Source organism: Crassostrea angulata, chromosome 2 (assembly GCF_025612915.1).
Source record: "Crassostrea angulata isolate pt1a10 chromosome 2, ASM2561291v2, whole genome shotgun sequence".
NCBI lineage: Eukaryota > Metazoa > Mollusca > Bivalvia > Ostreida > Ostreidae > Magallana > Magallana angulata.
Window position 1 is genome coordinate 11,993,217 of NC_069112.1, and position 20,366 is coordinate 12,013,582.

Below are 20,366 nucleotides of genomic sequence, written 5' to 3' on the forward strand. Positions count from 1 at the left end.
ATTCCATCTGGAGCAAGATGCTGTGTGCAACATCGGAAAAATGGTTGATGCCGCTATGCAGCAGATCAGGACCAATGAAAGCACAACGCTCAACAAAACATTCAACCTCAGTCTCATAAAGGTATCAACAATTTGCATGAAATCAAGATACATAATAATGTAAAACTAAAGTAATGATTAATGTTGATGAAGAGGAGAATTGTGATAGTGTTGATGACAACAATGATGATGTAGCATGTAAACGATGATAATAATTTCATTTTTTAGGACTTGCGAGAGAAGGCATTCCAACAGTCAAGGCTTGACTTTGATGATGAAAGCTGTATGAATGACAATGAGTATAGAGTGCTGACAGGATTTTCTCGACAGGAATTTCACGACATTGTATTGTCAGTTACCAGCATCAACTCAACTAGAAATCGGAGCAAGAGGACATGTATTGCCATCCTCCTGATGAAACTTAGATCAGCTCTTTCTAACAAATTGCTTGCTGTTTTGTTTCATAGGACTAAATTTCAAGTAAGAATTTTATAATTGATCAATATGAAAATAAAAAAATTTTAACATATTTTTACTTATGTTTTTTTTATTATCTGATAAAGGAGATTTTCATTAATTAAATATGATGTATTCCAGGTTCGCCGAGCTATAGTTTCTGCATGAACATCACTTATGAGAGACTTTGTGCCACACAATCTTGGATTTAACCACATAACACGTGAGGAGGTGATCCAGAACCACACCCGACAACTGGCCAGAAATCTCATGACTAAAGACGTTACATCAAATCCAGCAATTTTGGTTCTCGATTGAACATATGTGTACATACAGAAAAGTTCAAATTTTGCTTTTGCTCATAGATCATATAGCATTCACAAACATAGGCCTCTTGTGAAACCCATGATTGTGGTGACAGCGACTGGGTACATTGTGTCAGTTCTTGGCCCCTATCTAGCAGACAGTAAGAACAATGACGCCAGCATACTGAGGCACATGATTTACCATAATGCTGAGGAACTCAGGAACTGGCTTCAAGAGGAGGATGTGTTTGTAGTGGACCGTGGCTTCAGAGATGCCCAAGATGTTCTGGAAGATGTTGGGATAAAGTTAGAGATGCCAGCATTTATGAAACTGGGATAGAAGCTGCTCTCAACTCTTGATTCTAACTTATCAAGAGTAGTGACAAAGGTAACTTGTAATACCGTAATGTCGCATGTATAACACACACTTTTTTTCAGCCAAAATTTGATCAAAAGTTGGGGTGCATGTTGTACATAGGACTAAAATTTTACCCCATTTTTCAAGCCGTGATTCTTGATACCACAGGAGTAGTGACTGCCGATATAGTGTGTAATGCAAGTTGTATGGATGTATACTAAAGAACAAGGGACGTTATTAGCCGTATTTGGCCGCAAAAATTATCATATTTTCATCGTCTTAGTTTTGTTTTTGATGTGGTGCATTGTACTAAGTTCGATACTGGCTAAATTCTACAGGCACCAAAATGACGTCATTTTTCATTATGACGTCACTAGTGTATGCTAAACATGGAATGATTTCCAAAAATCGTTATAATATATAGAAATATGAATAATCTTTGCTGAAATTAAAACCTTTCACATGCATTAACCACTTTTATATTTAACATACCTATTTTCTGTATCATAACAAATTCATATACTGAAAATGGTGACGGTTAATAACTGTGAACAATGTGAATTTTAGCAAAAAGGATTAGAAAATAGCACATTTTAACAAAGTAATTCAAACAACGCGATCCGACACGGACAGTTACTCGGCTTAACACGTGGTTTTTACCGGTGAAAGAGGGTTTATCTTATAAAAATCTAAAATAATTTTTTTGTATACGTAAGAAAAGCCAAAAGGAAGAAAGAAATAGAAATTGCAACCGAAAAATAAATAAATTGATAAATAAATAAATAGAAAATTACAACACACACACTATTTAGATGTAAACGATTATATAATTTTTTTACAGTGGATTTTTGTTGAGATCATAACAGAATATAATCGCCGACATATTGAAAGGATTGATCAAAGCACTAATAATTTCCTCTTTAAGTAAACAGTTTATGTTTAAGTCCATTTGTATCCGTCATATGTGATCGAAGTAGTTTAATCAATCGTAAAACCAGAACAGACGTTAGACATATTGTCATATTGTCTTCGTCTTCCGTGATCTTTTCTTACTTTGGACGAGTACCGATGGTCGGCCGATTAAATAGACAAGTTCGCAATTCCTGTAACTCCGTGGGCATTGCTTTAATTTATCGAGGAAAGGGGTTCCGCGCCTGACTGCCGCTTATATATTAACTGATAGCCGGTAAATGTTAAACCGTATACGGTTGATCGTCAGTGCATCAGCCGATTTGTCAAAATCGCCCCAAAGACCAGTTGACCCTCGATCGTAAGTCGACCGACATTTAAGAAAATCCAAATGCCGAAATGTTGATCGACTGAGCGACGACAGACATTAGAACTGTCTTCCGAAGATCGGAAGAAGATCGAGAATTGCTCGATGGACTACTAGTACTATTGAACGACTGGTTTGACTGAAGATATTGGCCACGGACGCAGAAAAAAAAATGTAACTTTGCCCGATGGACACAAAATTGATCGGCCGACGAAAAATGTCGTCCAAGACAACGGCTGATGAACTGCCGACTGTCACCTGATTAATCCCATTTTTAACCCCCCCCCCCCCCCCCAAAAAAAGTCCGCCGTTGCTCGTTTTTGGAAATAATTAATCTAAAATATTAATGAAAACAATTATACTTTCTCGATAAGAACAATATATGCAGTTAATTTCAACTTATATTTTCTTACTATAAAACATTTTTATATTTACTAGTATCTATTTTTTTCCCTATAAAACATGCACATGTTTCATATACCTGTATACTAAAGGAATAAGATATTATTCTTTGAATATTATGAGGTGATAATTTCGGTCGGGGCGTGACCAAATCCAATAAAGCTCGAGGGGCTTTATGATAGATTTGATCACACCCCGACCGAAATTATCACCTCATAATATTCAAAGAATGATATCTTATTACTTATATATTCATATAATTTTCAGCAATTGTACGATTAATTATTTGAATATAAATAATCAAACCCCACTTACGCCCCAATTATACGTCATTTGAATTTATTGGACTGTACAGTACCAAATCGATACGTAGTGTTATCACAGGCAAAGACACTGAAAAATGTAAATATTCATTTTTTTAGCACGCAGAATTAGTGAATCGGTAGATAAAGTGTCTTTCCTGATCTTGTCTAAAATTTTAGTCTTCATCTTTATTAAACCACTTAGAATCCTTTTGTTTATAGGCTACATCACTTGTTCCAAGAAACGAGAGAGAGAGAGAGAGAGAGAGAGAGAGAGAGAATTTGTGATAGACTAAACTTTACGTACATTTAATTTTAAATCACTAATATAAGCTATTTATTTAGTCTAGTTGTCATATATTAAATCCTTTAATCGATAAAATAATGCACAATAGCATATTATGATGAAATTCAACCAAGCAGTTTCAGAGTCCACGTGCTATATATATATACTCAGCCCGTTAGCTGCATCACATGCTCCCTCCGCGAGCCGGCAACAAAAACGTGTCGTTCCTTTGTTTTTCAAGTCCGAAAATTATAGAAGTATGCTCAGCAATAACTTAGTCTTACATTGTTTATTATGTTTGATATGATTCTTACATTGCGAGTGTGAATTTAATTTGTATATATTCTATACGTTGAACAGAAATAAACTCTCTCTCTCTCTCTCTCTCTCTCTCTCTCTCTCTCTCTCAATGTATGTTTGTGCATACTAACAGTGACTGAATTACTAAAGTCTTATTTGAATAAATTTTATTTATTCTAGACTCACGGTTTAAACAACGATCTCCACACAATGACTAAAAGTTTGTAGACGATCTATGACCAGGTTTATAGGGTTTATCTATACAAAGCACACGTAATTAGATTGAAAAGAAAATGCATTGACCTGTGCTCATTCTTAATACTTGCTAGAAGTTAAAATATATTATTCATCTGTTTAATTAATCAGTTTTCTTGTATATTATTGTACCGGTTGGTAAATGATTTTCTTTGTGAAATTCCCGCATTTTTAAAGTTGCTAAATTGTTCTATCCACGCGCGTCGATTGTCGATTGTCTTAAATTACATGTAGTTGTTTGTGTATTAGAAAAAATCAAGAAACTAACAAAGTGTAAGTAAGATATTAAACAATAAAATGCTTTCTATGGTGATTCATGCTGTTAATGAAGGTGGCGACATTGCAGAAAAAAATTACATTGCCCGCGTTCTTTTTCTCTGCATTGATCGCTAATTTATTGTTTATATTTACATCTTTCTATCAACAAATTAATAAATTGGTTGAAAAAAAAAGTCAGAAAAAATTATTGTTATGTACATCAGTACGTTAGGTATAAGAAACAGCCAAATCGTCTCCTATTGGAATTTGATTCTGACATCACCATGATTATTTCGTGTAGTCCGGGATTTTTCTTAGGTTGCTGAAGGTTTTGACCGATCAATAAACTAGTAAGAACTGGATCGTTTATATTTCAGTTCTGTCAATTTCAACAGAGCTATGAATGTACAATCCATTTTCGTAATAAAATAGAGGGAATCATACTTGGTGGATGTAATAATATATTCATTTACCTCTACTGGCTTTCGAGTATTTCTCTGCAGTATCGATTCCCTAACTATGTCGGGTTAGTTAATACGAAATTCTTATTCTAAGCAAAGGGAATGGAAAGTTTGGAAATAAATACTAATACCAAAAAAAAAAAAAAAAAAAGAGAAATGTTTGGTTGTGTTAAAATCCAGTTAAGCCTGTCCGTCATGTTTATAACGCCGCGTTAAAGGCTTCGTAAAATGTCGACGTTTCTTTTAAAAAGGCGCAGTGTTTAACGTAAAATGTATCATACTTACACTAAAGTTATACGAATAAATTATATACCATTGAGTTTTGTTTATTCTTGGCTTTTGAAAATGGTAAGTATAATTAGATTTTAAAACACGGCATTTTTTGGCCAATAACGTCCCTTGTTCTTTACTGCATCAGAAAAACCTTATTCTTAGTTTTATTTCCATGTATTAAAATATTTATACTCTCTCAACACTATTTCTAGCATCAAAAATATTGAAATATCGCCAGTGCATTCGCCATTACGTAAACAGTCACCTGTTGACTCGGCGCGTGGTCAATGTTTGTTAAACAATTTCCGGTGTCAGAAGCATGCACCTGTCTTGTGTCGAACTTCACAGGGTGTTTTCAAGTGCATGAAGATTAGCGATTATTCTGATTTTGGTAAACTTGATTACTTCGTGTCCAGTTATGCAGTTAAACTTTATTGCTTTACATAGACACTGTTAAAAATACATCGATCATGTGTACGACTTGATAACGACGATATACGACGTATATACGTTTCTTCAGAATGATTATTTAACAACAATCAATGAGACAGTTTGACTATAATTAATCAATTAAATCATTTCTTTTGATGTTGTTTTGGTTTATATCTGCAAACATTATTACTTTTAAGCACTAAGCTCAGTTGCTGGTATTCTCTACGTAATATGATGATCTTCAACTTCTCCACTCTCTTTACGAAGAGTCTAATGGTATTTGATACCGCCCATGTAAATCATGCCATCCTTTTTAAGTAAAATATAGTAACTTTGACTATAATGTCGCTTGGACCATGTTCCGATCACGAAATTACAATAATTGCTATGCTATGTCACGATCACAAAATTAAAGAGATTGCGCATGGATTATAAAATTATCATGAAACAATGACAGTTTGGGGGGAAATGGCGGCCGTTGATTTTGCCATTTTTTGGGTGCGTGTTATACATAGGACCTGGTGTTTTTTCGCCAATTTTTCGTCAATTTTGGGGGGTGCATATTATACATGAGTGCTTATTATACACGATACATTACGGTAGTACATATTTTTTTTTAGAAATAATATACCTATGTAATTATACTATTGAGTTAATTTCAAAATATTTATTAATCTTCATGAACACAGGTAATTCAAACTGAATTGTGAATGTACATCTGATTGTTGAATATTTGAAGATTATTTTATACATGTATTTCTCACTCTTCAGGTGCGATGGGTAGTTGAAGCATGTAATGGACGCCTGAAACAGTGGCAGTATTTGTCCAAGACCTTGCCAAACTCCCAGATTCCATTCATTGGTGACTATGTTATAATAGTTGCAGCGCTCTGTAACAAGTATAGGCCTCCAATTAATAGATCATCAGAAGAGGATGAACAAGCTGCTGCCAAAATGCTCCATCTTTCACAGAGAGCAAATACACTACAGGTACTTTTTATGTTTGTTAAATATATATATATATATATTTACATTTGCCAGTGTCTTTGCCTGGGATAACTCTACGCATCGATTTTATACTATATAACCCACAACTTCAAATGACACCAAATTGAGGCGCTAGCCAGGTTTGCTTATTTATATTTAAATATTTGATCGTATAATGGTTTAAAATTATATAAATATAAGTAACAAGATATCTGTGAGCCAATGCTCACTAGTGACACCCCCGCTCTGATGTGAATATGCAAAATAAGCAAAGTCAACATTTAACAGAAAGCTGGCATCCGATTGGTACAGAAATATATCCCACAATATGGAATGCCTAAACAAATAGTGTGTTATAAAAATAAAAAAATAAACAAAGTCATTATTTAACAGGAAGTTGACGTCCGATTGATACATAGAGGATATCTATATTGTGTGATTTTATATTTGCTTTATCCAACGAGTTGAAATTGTGTATATATTCGTGAGGCTTGCCGAGCGAATATAACCATTTCAACGAGTTGGATAAAGCAAATATAAAATCACACATTCATAGATATTCTATTTATCTCATACAATTTAATTTATATCATGAAGCTTTTGAGACAGTCCCCTATATATGACCCGAATTGAATTTTCAAAGATTAAAAGCGATGATGCAATGTCGTGTTATCAAGTATTGTTACCTTGCGCAATACAATTTAGTACGTCATATCTGAGATAAATTCTAACTCTTTTAATGTAAAGTTTCACTGAAATAAGCCTTGAAATAATTTTTTAGCTCTGAATAATTTTTCTTAGAGCTTATTCACTTGATTAAATGGAAATACTGATCAGTCAGAAGACTTGAATATTGTTGACATACACGAAGTTGCGAATGCTCGTTAGTTTGAATTGACTCGAACAAGGAACCTTTGTTGAGGCTTTATAAAGCAAACACTAGCCTTATTATTAGAAATTGACAAAAGTGAATAAGTCCTTTGAAACATTATTTCGGTAAGTTCTTGATAAACACAACCAGAGCGCTCTGTTTTTATCGCGTCTTTAGGATGGACACTTTGATAGATAACGTGATTTGCAGTTTTATAAACTTCCCAAAGCAAATTGAAAGTTGGAAGGGGGCTAACCTTATCAAAAATCTTGAAAAGCACAGAAAAAAGGGTCTTGTAGTAAAGATTATCTGTAACTTTGCAAAAAAAGTGGGGGGTAACCCCCCCGCACAATATCCCCCCGTTTCCGACGCCTATGCTACGCAATTATCAGATTATGTGTTTTCCTTCATATTTTTAAGTTAAATCTTTCACAAAATCCATTTTAAATCAATTTTTGTTATATATATGCTGTAGTTATGTTGAAAGTACTAGCAACTCTCCGAAAATAGGTCACTGAAGCGTTGAAGCGAGGGGTAGTGTCAAAAATAGTTCGGACTGGAAGTATTTGATATAGCATCACCCGTGTGATATAGCAAAGGTTTATCACACGGGTAATATACACCACACGTATGAGATAAAAAAAATATATCCCACAATATGGCATGCCAAAACAAATAGTGTGTTAAAATTTCAAGCATCTGCGATAAATAGTTGCTGAGAAATCTCTGACGGAAATTTGTTTGAAAATTTTGGCTAAAAATAAACAAAGTCTTCATTTAACAGGAAGTTGACACCCGATTGGTACAAAAATACATCCCACAATAAAGCATGCCTATACAAATACTGTGTAAAAATTTAAAGCACCTGCAATAAACAGTTGCTGAGAAATCTTTGACAAAAATTTGTTTGAAAATTTTGGTTAAAAAATAAGCTAAGTCGTCATTTAACAGGAAGTTGACGTCCGATTGATACAAAAATATATTCCACAAAATGGCATGCCAAAACATATTGTGTGTTAAAATTCTAAGCATCTGCGATAAATAGTTACTGAGAAATTTTGACGGAAATTTTTTTGAAAATTTTGGCTAAAAATAAACGAAGTACTCATTAAACAGGAAGTTGACGTCTGATTGGTACAAAAATACATCCCATGATTAAGCATGCCTATACAAATACTGTGTAAAAATTTCAAGCATCTGCGATAAACAGTTGCTGAGAAATCTTTGACAAAAATTTGTTTGAAAATTTTGGATAAAAAATAAGCAAAGTCGTCATTTAACAGGAAGTTGACGTCCGATTAGTACAAAAATATATCCCATGATATGGCATGCCTTAACAAACACTGTGTAAAAATTTCAAGCATCTGCGATAAATAGTTGCTGAGATAAATGCGACAGAAATTTTTGTTACGGATGGACAGACAGACAGACGGACGGACGGATGGACAGACGGACGGACGGACGGACACACAAGGGTAAAACAGTATACCCCCTCTCCTTCGGAGCGGGGGTATAATAAGGGATCATTCTTTGAATATTATGAGGTGATAATTTGGTCAGGGCATGATCAAATCTATCATAAAGCCCTTCGGGCCTAATTGGATTTGATCATGCCCAGACCGAAATTATCACCTCATAATACTCAAAGAATGATTCCTTAATATTCCTTGAATAATTTCGTCCATGTAATGACATGCTTAAATCTAGATGTAGGACAAATTCTGACTTTTGTCATATATATAATTAGGTTTTTTTTTACAGGAACGTGTTGAAGGTGAGGGACTGGATAGAAGAGGAATGCGTTGGTCAAAAGTGGATGTGGAGAATGTAGCTCCAGATTTTCCATGCTATGATGAAAGTGAACTGCGCAAACTTACGCTCGGGGTATATCAGCTGCGCATGGCCCTCTCCTATGCTCAGGAACACACTGACGCAGAAGGTGGATTTGAAATCCTCATCAATGACAAGATTCCTGGATTGTTATGCGCCAAATTTTAAAGCAGACATATATCCGAAAAACAGTACAGATGCTGGGTCAGTTTCTGTGATGGAGTGGTTGATGGATGGTTTTGCAAATGTAAAGCTGGCACCAGAGTTGAAGTTGTTTTGTGTACAAGAGCAGAGAGAGAGAGAGAGAGAGAGAGAATACATGGTTGGAATTGGTGTGCCTTTGATTTGAACTTTTGTTACCAGGGTAGTTGTCATTATTTGTGAATTTAAGTGCTACATGTATAATGTATTTGTTATTTAATTTCCTTGTTCAATAAACTTGCTTTCTTCATTTTAGTGTCTTTCTTTGATTTTTTTAATTTTGATAGAAAATAAAATCTCATCATTTTTTAATATTAGTATTTATAACAATGAAAAAAATCTTGAAAGAAAAAAATCAAGCGCAAAAAGGTCATATGCAATAAACGTATTAAGCCTAGTTAGTGGTTTTATGTTTTAGTTCAAATATACTTTTTTATAATCAAATATCCATACCATAAAATATGAAATAAGATATTATTTTTACTGTAAATGACTTTAAATTCTAGCTTAATGTGCTTTGTCAGGCAAAAATCTGCATTCCTGCGATATGACAAAGGCAACTTAATATGCAATTTTCAAGGGTTCTTTGTAATTCATGGAATTCAAATCTATATTCTATAAAGTAGAGATGTCCATTAAACATCTGATGCATTTTCATCAAATTTCATAACTGTTTTGGATTTCAACCAAAACATTACCTAGTTCTTCCTTGACAAAGTCACAAACCTAGAAAGGTAATTATTCTGGTTTGAGACCACAAATATGCCTCACAGTAAAATGACAAAGAATAATATTGTAATAATTTTACCTGCATCATAAAGAAAAATGCCTATCATGATGGATCAGATGGTTAGGGACTCTCTGTCAGCATCATAAAGGGACAAAATGACCTCATTGCCCTGGTGCCTCCACCTCCCAAGACAAAGGCAGCAAACAAATGAAAATCCTCCTAAGTGCACAAATGAGAGAAATTCAGTGTTACAACTCATGCATTATCGATACATCAATTTGGTATAGTACACAAATGCATTTTCAATTAAGGCAGTAACGTTAGCATTCGGCTTCATAGCTCCGGGCCTACGGCCCTAATTTTGTTCAGCAATGAGGGACCTCTTGAATAAAAGCTCATCAAATTGTTTCTCTCCCATTAAAATCTCATGATTTAAAGTCAGATTCGTTTTCCATCAAAATGGGTCTATATTGCAAAACTCCTATAATAAAATTAAACGTAATAATTTTTACAGTTTTGGAAAGGGTGTATATCAAACAATTCCAATTCTTTCCTTCAAATAACTTTGAATCTACACTTCCACACAAGTTTCAGCTTTCCTAGCTAATTAGCTTCAGAGAAGAAGATTTTTAAAGACATACTCTATATATTCCTATGTTAAAATTCAACCCCCCAATAAGGCCCTACCCTACCCCTGGGGATCATGATTTTCACATCTTTGAATCTGCATTACCTGAAGATGCTTCCACACAAGTTTCAGCTTTCCTGAGTACTTAGTTTCTGAGAAGAAGATTTTTAAAGATTTAAAGGTTAACTCTATTATATTCGTATGTAAAATTGGAACCCCCCCCCCCCCCCCCATTGTGGCCCTACTCTTGCCCCCAGGGATCATGATTTTCACAAGTTTGAATCAACACTACCTGAGGATGCTTCCAAAGAAGTTTCAGCTTTCCTGCCTTATTAGTTTCTGGGAAGAAGATTTTTAAAGATTTACTCTATATATTCCTATGTAAAATTCAACCCCCATTGTGGCCCCACCCTACCCCTAGGGGTCAAAATTTTCACAACTTCAAATCTACATTACCAGAGAATGCTTCCACATAAGTTTCAACTCTCCTAGCCAATTAGTTTCTGAGAAGATTTTTAAAGATTTACTCTATATATTCCTCTGTAAAAAATGACTCCCCACTGTGGCCCCATCCTTCCCCTGAGGGTCATGATTTTCATAACTTTGAATCTACTCTACCTGAGGATACTTCCACACAAGTTTCAATTTTCCTGGCGAAATGGTTCTTGAGAAGAAGATTTTTAAAAATTTTAAACAATTTTCAAATTTTTTTAATTAACTCCCCTTGAAAAATGGTGTGGTCCCTAATTTTCACAACTTTGCATATCCTTTGCCTAAGGATGCTTTCTGCCAAGTTTGTCAAAAATGCAAAAAGTTTAAGGACAGACAGACGACAGACAAAATGTGATCAGAGGAGCTCACTTGAGCTTTGAGCTCAGGTGAGCTGATAACAAAAACTAATAGTCATATTTTGACTATACACACAATGGTAAGAGAAGAGATGGTGGGTTAGGTGTGACCTGTGGATACATCTTTCATTGAAATTTCTGAGCAGATAAAATAAAACAAGTGAAAAGCTGTCAATGTGACAGCAAACCAGGTTTTCCTTTATGTGAACTGTATCCATAATCCATGTCAACCCTGTATTGATAAACATTACCTACCGTATCCAGTGAAATGGAGTACCCAAATATGCAATATTTTGCCAAAAAATGACTAAGTTCAAAAGCTGGTATTTTTTTCATAAATTATCAGAAATCAAAACCTAGCAATATGCACACCCTCTGATATATGTACAATTGATCTGCAAATCTTGAAAACTGTAGGAGGAGTTATCCGTACAATGAGGGTACCACTTTTGCAGCCGCCCGCCCGTCAGCCCACCCACCCACCTGCATGCTATTTTCACTATTTTGATAACCAGATTTTTCCGTTGGAAAACCAAGTTAACAAATACATACCTTCCCCCCCCCCCCCTTTCCCAGCCAAAACCCTTGCCTTACATGCAGAGGACAAGAAATATTAAATATTAAAGATGACATGAAATTTTTTTCCTAAGCATGCAGTTACAGACCCTGAAACGTGCTAATTCGTGCTAACCAGTTGCACGGTTCGGTTTGTTATGCTTTTTGAACGGTACGGTTTGCTTTGTGAACAGTATGGTTCATTTTGTGAACGGTACGGTACGCTTTGTGAACAGAACGGTTCGCTTCTTGCACTGTACGCTTTGTTAAAAATAGCTGCACGCTTTGTGAACAGTTTGTGCGCTTTATTATGAGGTAGGCGTGGCCTAAACACTTTGATTTTTCTTGATAAAATTTTGCTTAGTTTTTGCTCGATCTACTTCAGCAAGGTGGTAATTATGACATATGATAATGATTTTTTTTGTTTATTATGTGATATATTACAAATGTATTTCAATCTTAGACTATTTAAAATCAGAACTTCCATCCGTTCCCCTGTTTTTGATACGTTTCGGGAAACATATACTCGGTGACAACCGAGAAGCAAAAGTAATTTCTATTTTTGATTAGTCTGTTTACTTATTATTTAATAATATTTAATATCATTAAGATAGATGTAAAGAACTGTTTGACTTTAATCCAACATATTTTTGTTAATTCAGTGAGTTGTCAATAATTTTACAAAGCATCTTAAGTTTTTATTTCTGTACATGTACTTGAAGTGAAGTCATTAAATATTTCTAATCAATTTAAAATTGCTTTGAAAAATTTGCCCCGACTTTATTCCGATATTTCTTTAGTTTCCTTTATCGTTCTCTTGATTCTCGGCTAGTTGTTATTTTTACAAGCATCTTTCTTTTTCTTTATTCATAATTCGTATGATCATTCTTTATTGCGTACTATTGTAGTACTACTGCCGATCAAATTCCCTTAGTGAATAGACGATGTAAAATTACACGCAGTTAATGATAAGATAAACAACTAGAGCAGAGCTCGTGGCAAAGCCACGAGTAGGTCTTCCGTTGTTTCTGCGGGTTGAAAATATATGTGATATGGTGTCAAACGACTATAATGACTAAACTTTCAGTTCTGCTTTTGTTATAAAAACGTGTTGTGATTGAAAGCCTGTATATAAAACATGTTTTGAAAAGAAAGGAAGAAAATGCTGTATGAAAACTATTTGTCGCACACAGTTTGTGTAATCATTTCAAAAATTCTTTAAACAATGAGACATCATGTTAAATGGCGAGTTAAATTTTCAAAGGGTGGCAAGCATTGTTATAAACAGTATGTACTCATGACTCATGTCAGGAATTGTATTTTTCTTTTAAAACCGAACACGCCTACAAAACACGTAACCTTTTCTCTAAGATAACTCCTTTATTCAAATCTTTCTAAATTTTTGAAGACTATATGCAAGTTTAGAATTGTTACGTGCGGACAAACTTTAGTAATTAGTCAAAATTGATGGCATCTCTGAACTTTTCTATAGGGAAATGTGTGTCGTCTGATATCATTTAATGATACGAGTAGACTTGGACATTCAAAATAATATATAATCAGCTAAAAAAAAAAAGGTCAGCGGGAGAATTTATGCAAAAGCGAGGATCTAAATTTTACACCAGATGGTACTGTTTCATAAAGACACCGCTATGTAACGTAATGTAATTAAATAACCTTATTTACAGAATGAATAGCACCTCTCTCGACGATGTAATAATATGCAAAATCCTTATTTTTATGTCAGTGGGTTGATTTATAAAATTGAAAAAAAAAACTTCAATTGCGCTTGCGTAAATTGGAATTCTGGGAAGGAATTAGACAGTCCGTGTTAGAGAAATTCGAAGAAGTTATGAAACTGGTCAGTTTCTAGATCAAACTGCGCATTGATGTATTAAAAAACTATTATGTGTATCGTCTTGTAGCCACGGTCCGGAATCCGTATGTGCAGTCATACATTGTATGTATATCGATACACCTTTACCTCCTCACCTACATCCGTACAAATGAGGGTGCAACCTTCATATACACATGCATAGTATTATAGTTCTGGAAACTATTTATCTTGTATTTTAATATATTGGGTATTCATTGTTCACCTAAAATTATTATTCCACTGGCTGTAGCTAACCTTGTAATTAAATTAAGTTGCATTACAACCTCATAATACACAACTTCAATTAATTTTTTTTATCAATTTTCATACAATTAGCAATAAAAATAAAATCCCCAATAACGCACTTAAGTGTAACTTTGAGAAGCGCATATATTTTTTGGAGGCAGATATGTTGCTATATTATAGTCTGCAAGCCAAGTGAACAATTATGGTCTTTCAAAGAAATAAGAAATCTGTCGATACTTGCAGTACTTTGATGATTTCTATGGCGATCGACTGCATTGCATAATGTAGTCGTATTTCTAAAGAACAAAATTTCCTTTGACTTCCAAATTTCAATTATAATATATTATGAATTATTCTGTTCATAACTATAGAAGTTTAGTGTGTTTAACGGGTTAATTTATTAGCCACACTCTCAGGTAACAATTCCACATCTTAAATGTAAAGATGATTGACTTCGAATAATAGTCTTATTGTTAATAAAAGCACCTTCCAACTGTTACTCAATTACATATGTTCTGAGTTGTGTGTGCTAAAGCGACACAAGATTTTCGGTCGCACGTGGCGATTGAATTAACACAGACTGACCGAATAAACAATCGGGTGGGAAAGTGAAACACGTTGAATAGAAAATGTTACACATAAGAAGAAGTCACCAAAAATGATTTTCGACAGATCTGGATATCTTTTCGTCAATTTAAAAAAAATCCAGCGCGAGCACTTGTCAGCGGGGCGGGAGGAGGGGGTGGGGACGCAGCAATGAATTCGCTTCCACACTCAAACGAACAACCATGTATAAGAAAAACTACAGAGTGATTGATATGGGACCGATAGAATCTAATCTTCAGTTGTTTAAAACTCATGTGAATATTCTTTCAAATAATCATCAAATGCCTCAATTCAGGACAATTCCGGACATTCTTTTATCGTGCTAGCACCTACCGCAAACATGTAACATGGAACTTTGATTATAATTTGAGTTGATTTTTAAACTACCTTGTACGCTATAGTGTAATTAAATCAATGCTCAATCAGCTGTACAAGCAAAATAAATTTATCTTTTCATCTTAATCCTATATAATAGTTGAAAACATAATAAGTATAGTTCTGTCCGTGCAAAATATGAAACATGTAAGCGTAATAAGGTACATGTAGAAGAACACGAGCCGACTGCGGATCACTTGTCCACTTGCGCTATATCTCCTCGGCCATGTGCGAGGGATGATCATCATTTAATATTGGGGAGGGGCGGGGGGGTTAAATTTTTTTAGATATACAAAACAGCCATCAATTTATGTCTGACAATGTTTCCGATTTGGAGTAATATCGTTCATTAATTTTCATTTTCACTCAAATGTTTAATTAAATAAATACAAGATGGACAAACTTTTATAACATAACATTAAAACAGTTCTTGTATTTACGGCTATATAAACTCAAACACATTCTTCTTCATCTAAGTGTGCGTCGCGGTGTGCGAATCTTGTGTATTAGATAACCGCTTACCGCTAGGTAGTGCAGCCGCGACCATAGTGACCGATTTTCTCGGCCGCGGGCGAGGGAGAGTTTCGTTAACTTGGCCAAATTGCCGCGAGTACTGGTCAACACGTATTACTTTTTCCCTCATATTATGCAATACCCGAACACAAAAACAGTTTTATGAGATCAATAAAGTCACAAACAACATTTTTTGCAGCGACGCCCATATCGAAAAACTTACCGTTTTAGAGTCATTTTAGGAGCTAGCCCCTTTTTTATGGTATCAAATGAAAGCTCTTAATATTCTGCACAACTTTTGTTCTATATATGTCTAGAAAAAATTTACAACTAAAAAGTTATTTAGCAAAGATATAAGCAAAATTTAACATTTTTTGAAACATTAATTTCGATGTAATTTTTTAAGAAGTATACGTGGGTTAATCAAACATGTAAAACTAGGAGGACAACGTTCAAGATGTCTACATTAAGGATTTGTAAATTAAAACTACTTGCTACGGATCAACTCGGAGCCTTTGCAGGTACACGAGACCCACTAAAAAAATATTCAAAGGGGAATAACTCAAAACAGGAAGTAGCGATTTCAAATTTTTTTGTGCTATAGTAAGCTATTGTCATTGCCAATAAACCCTGAAAATTTGAATAAAATCTAATGACAAACAAGCGAGATATTACAGTTTAAAGAAACGTCTAGAAGAAAAAGAAGAAGAAAAATAATAATGAAGAATTTCCAACAGAATCAGTACAAGGTCTTCCGTTGGAAACGGAAGACCTTAATGATTTTCAGATAATAAATCTTGTAATCAACTGTTATATAGTTTTTTGACACGAATTTTTATTCATTCAAATATTGACTCTATGATTTTCTGCACTTGTTCGTATACACAGATCATACCTTCAATTAACCCATCATCGCTTTTCTTATCTGAACTAAGATGGCGTGTATAATCAAAATATGACTATTTGTTTTTCCGTTAAACTATACATGTACATGTAACATATTTCTTACCATATGTACGCAACTGGATATACACAAGTCAATAGCATTTAATGGCGATATTTATATCTTACATATATTATATTATATATATTTCTGTTGAACAAGTGTCCGCTCTTCACTGTATGCATGCGATTTAATTAGCTGACGTTTTACAAATGCTGACTAACCTGTTTATATTTTATTTACCTTTTAACACACATACTAGTTGTAAACAGGACACAGAAAAATATACCCGGTAATCAACAAATGAATGTTAAAAGTGTTAAAGATATTAAGAATATATCTAGTAACAAAATTAATACGACAGCGAGGGAAAAAGACTCTGATCACCAGTACATGAGTAAGGTAATCATGAAGTTGGAAGGAAGTTATTGTTGAATAATTTCAAATAGGAACACTCTTTTTCATAGATATTTAAGAAAACAAAAAACAAGAACGTTTTCATTCGATTATTTTTTCTACCCATATAGGAGGAGCCAAGTAGCACACGGCACATGGGTGATCTGTACTGTTATACTTAAACTGATTGACCGGCGATCCTGTGATAAAATCCCCCTCATATGACCAATTATACAAACTTATAGCAAAATAATATAGTTTTTTTTACATCACACATATTAGATTGAAAATAAATCTCAAAAGAGCTGTTTTTGTGCTTACATCCACTTGCAAAATTCCATTCAACTATTTACAATGTAATTATTCTTTTTTTTGGTACATTAACGTACCCGGTAAATGATATTTTTATCGCAATTTAATAATTGTGAAAATCCCGCATGTATAGAGTCGCTGAATTGTTCTACGGATCCACGCGCCGTTAGTCTTACGTGTAGTTGTTTGTGTACATATCTACAGACAGTTCTTTTGATTTTTAGAGATTAAGAAAAGCGATGAAACTAACAAAGTAGAAGATATATTCAGACTCTACATACGATAGATTGTGATGAGTTACCTAACAGGTGTCCGTGGAAAGGAGTGAATACTGGCATCTCGTGTACACCTGTTAATAAAGCATCCAAATATACAGATTTAGTTGTAAAGTACAATAATTGCCAAAAAACAAAATAAGACAATAACACCTGTTGTGTATAGAACCCAAGATGAAAGACGCTGTTGTGTTTCTGATCAGCTTCTGTACACTTAAACATGTATCGCACGTGTGATTTTTGTTCATGTGAAATCACGACGACATTACCAGCTATGCGGGAAATAAAGTTGAAAGTTATTTTATGGATTGCGTGTACTTTTTTTCGTTCAATGCTTGCATTTAATTTATTAAAATTTTGTACATGTATTTATCTATAATTTATCATATAAGAGTGATTTTTTGGTTATTTATTGCTACATAAATAGCTGAAGTACAAATCACTCGAGTCACCGGAAATATGTGGTTGTCATTTACTACATGTACAGCACATCCACATATATTTGAAAACATTATATTAAATGTTTTCTTTTCTCATTTTTAATTGGTTTAAAGTTTAGTTGTAGATTAATTAACAAATCAAAAGGTGTTCTATCAAAAGGGTTTTTTCCGATAACAGAAAATAAGACGTTAAGGCAAGCTCCCTACATTTTAATCGGATCGTCAGTTACAACATCACGTCTGTGATAACATTAACGTTGAAAGCACCGATAATTTTCTGTGTCCGAGTAACTTAAGTCGGCAATCTTTTTTTTCAATTTGAAAAGGATATAAAATTATATATTATAATATTTCAACCTTTTGTTTAGCCATAATGTACTTATTTCTAAACATACACCTTTTTTATCTCTCTCTCTCTCTCTCTCTCTTTCTCTCTCTCTCTCTCTCTCTCTCTCTCTCTCTCTCTCTCTCTCTCTCTCTCTCTCTCTCTCTCTCCTGAGAAGGTAAGGTCCAGTATGTGCGTGTACCCAGTGTTTCAAACATTTCATAAAAATAATCAAAATAGTATAACCACGAATTGTCTGAACATTAAAAGTTTACAATGTTAAGGAAATCGGCAATGCAAGTGTTGTCGAAAACCAAAGAAATGATAACGGTCTTAGAAAGGAAATTAAATTAAAATATTTCGTAACTGTTTTAATGTGAATAACAGTTTTAAATCTTAGTATGTGTTATTTAATCCCATATTAAAAAATCTAACAAAATATTGAACTTAACTGGTCAGCAATAATCTCCATCTGTATTTATCGAAAAACATTAGGTCAATAAGCCATATATGGAAGTTGCACGCTTATCGCACGGTACGGTATGCTTTTTTGTCTGTCTGGAGGCGGGTCTTGCATAAATTATCTTGCACGCTTTTTGCACGGTACGGTTTGTTTTGTGAACGGTACGGTTTGTTTCTTGCATGGAACGGTACAGTTTGTTTTAGAGGTGTAGTAGCAGGTTTTATGGTCGGTAGTTTTTATTCCGTGTTCTGTGTCTGTAGAGATGAAGATTTTTAAACTTAACATTGTATGTGCATTAACACTATATGCCCCCACAACCTGAACCCATGACCCAAGGCAATGAATTTCACAATTTAGGTAGAGGAGTTTGTGGACATCATAACGATGCATGCAGTTTTTTTCTCACATGTGTGGGAGTAGAGAAGAAGATTAATGAAAATTTTGCTTTTTTTGCATATGTTGCCCCGCCTGTGACGCCCTGGGGGTGGTAGATCCATGAATTTCACAATTTTGATTCCTCTTACCATAGAGAAACTTCACATCAAAAATGGTAGCAATTGGCCTTGTAGTTTTCATGAGGAAGTTAAAAATGTAAAATTGTTACCGCACAACACATAATGCACAGACGCATGACGACGGATGAAGACCAATTGCAATAGGTCACCTGTGTGACTTTGGTGACCTAAAAAATATTTTGAGTGGTCTGATATGACCTTGACCCTTGACCTTCAAACTTCATTCAAGATCACTGCACACCCTCTAGCCATAGAAACTCTATGGGTGAAGTATGAGTCAGATTGGACCACGGAGATAGAAGATATGCCCTGGACAGGGATTTTATATATAATTTAGCCATGACCTTAGCCTTAGACCTAGAAACAAGTTTCAAGGTCATTATACTCTTTATCCAAGGGCATTCTGTGGGTGAGGTATGAGCCAGATTAGACCATGGGGAGAGAAGATATGATCCGGACAATGATTTTGTATATACTTCTGCTTTGTTATTTACCTTTGACTTAGAAACACAGTTCAAAGTCACTGCACACCTTTTCCCAAAGACATTTTGTGGGTGGAGTATGAGCCAGATTGGGCCAAGGGGAATGAAGATATGCCCCGGACAAGTGATCACAGACACACAGACGGATGGAGGGATTGACAGACAGACTAATCACTATAGGGCGCCTGCGGAGAACTGTAAAGATTATTCACAAAACATATCAAATGTAGACCTAATTCAGGCATTTTTAACTGTCCACAGTTTGGGGTATATTAATTAACATTTAAAATATTTTTGTCGGACTGTGTTTTGCCAGTTTAGCTACTGATTTGAAATACCAAAAAGTGACCCACAATATACTTAAGCAGTGATGTCATTAAAACTACTGTCAAAGTCGCTCCTTTAAAAATTGAAATATTTGTGACAAAGATCTGTCCCCTTATATAATCCCTTTCTGCGGATACCAAACAACTAGTTATAAACAAGCATTTTACAACCAAGTTGTAAAAAGAGAGTACACCAACAACAAATTATAAAATCATTAAC

The 20,366-nt window shown here is 34.5% G+C and overlaps 1 long non-coding RNA gene across 3 annotated transcripts in view; it reads right to left on the reverse strand.

Annotated features, from left to right (window-relative positions):
• The window catches only part of LOC128170380 (uncharacterized), a 36,129-nt gene that overhangs the window by 4,507 nt on the left and 11,256 nt on the right, over positions 1–20,366 (reverse strand). The window contains exons 3-4 of one of the 3 annotated variants that reach the window (XR_008241820.1): positions 17,622–17,669; positions 10,101–10,241 (exon numbers count right to left, since the gene is read on the reverse strand). This is a non-coding gene — a long non-coding RNA (uncharacterized LOC128170380). Of the gene's footprint in view, positions 1–10,100; positions 10,242–17,621; positions 18,234–20,366 lie in introns of those variants that run through there. The other 2 variants (XR_008241818.1, XR_008241819.1) reach the window with 2 other exon arrangements.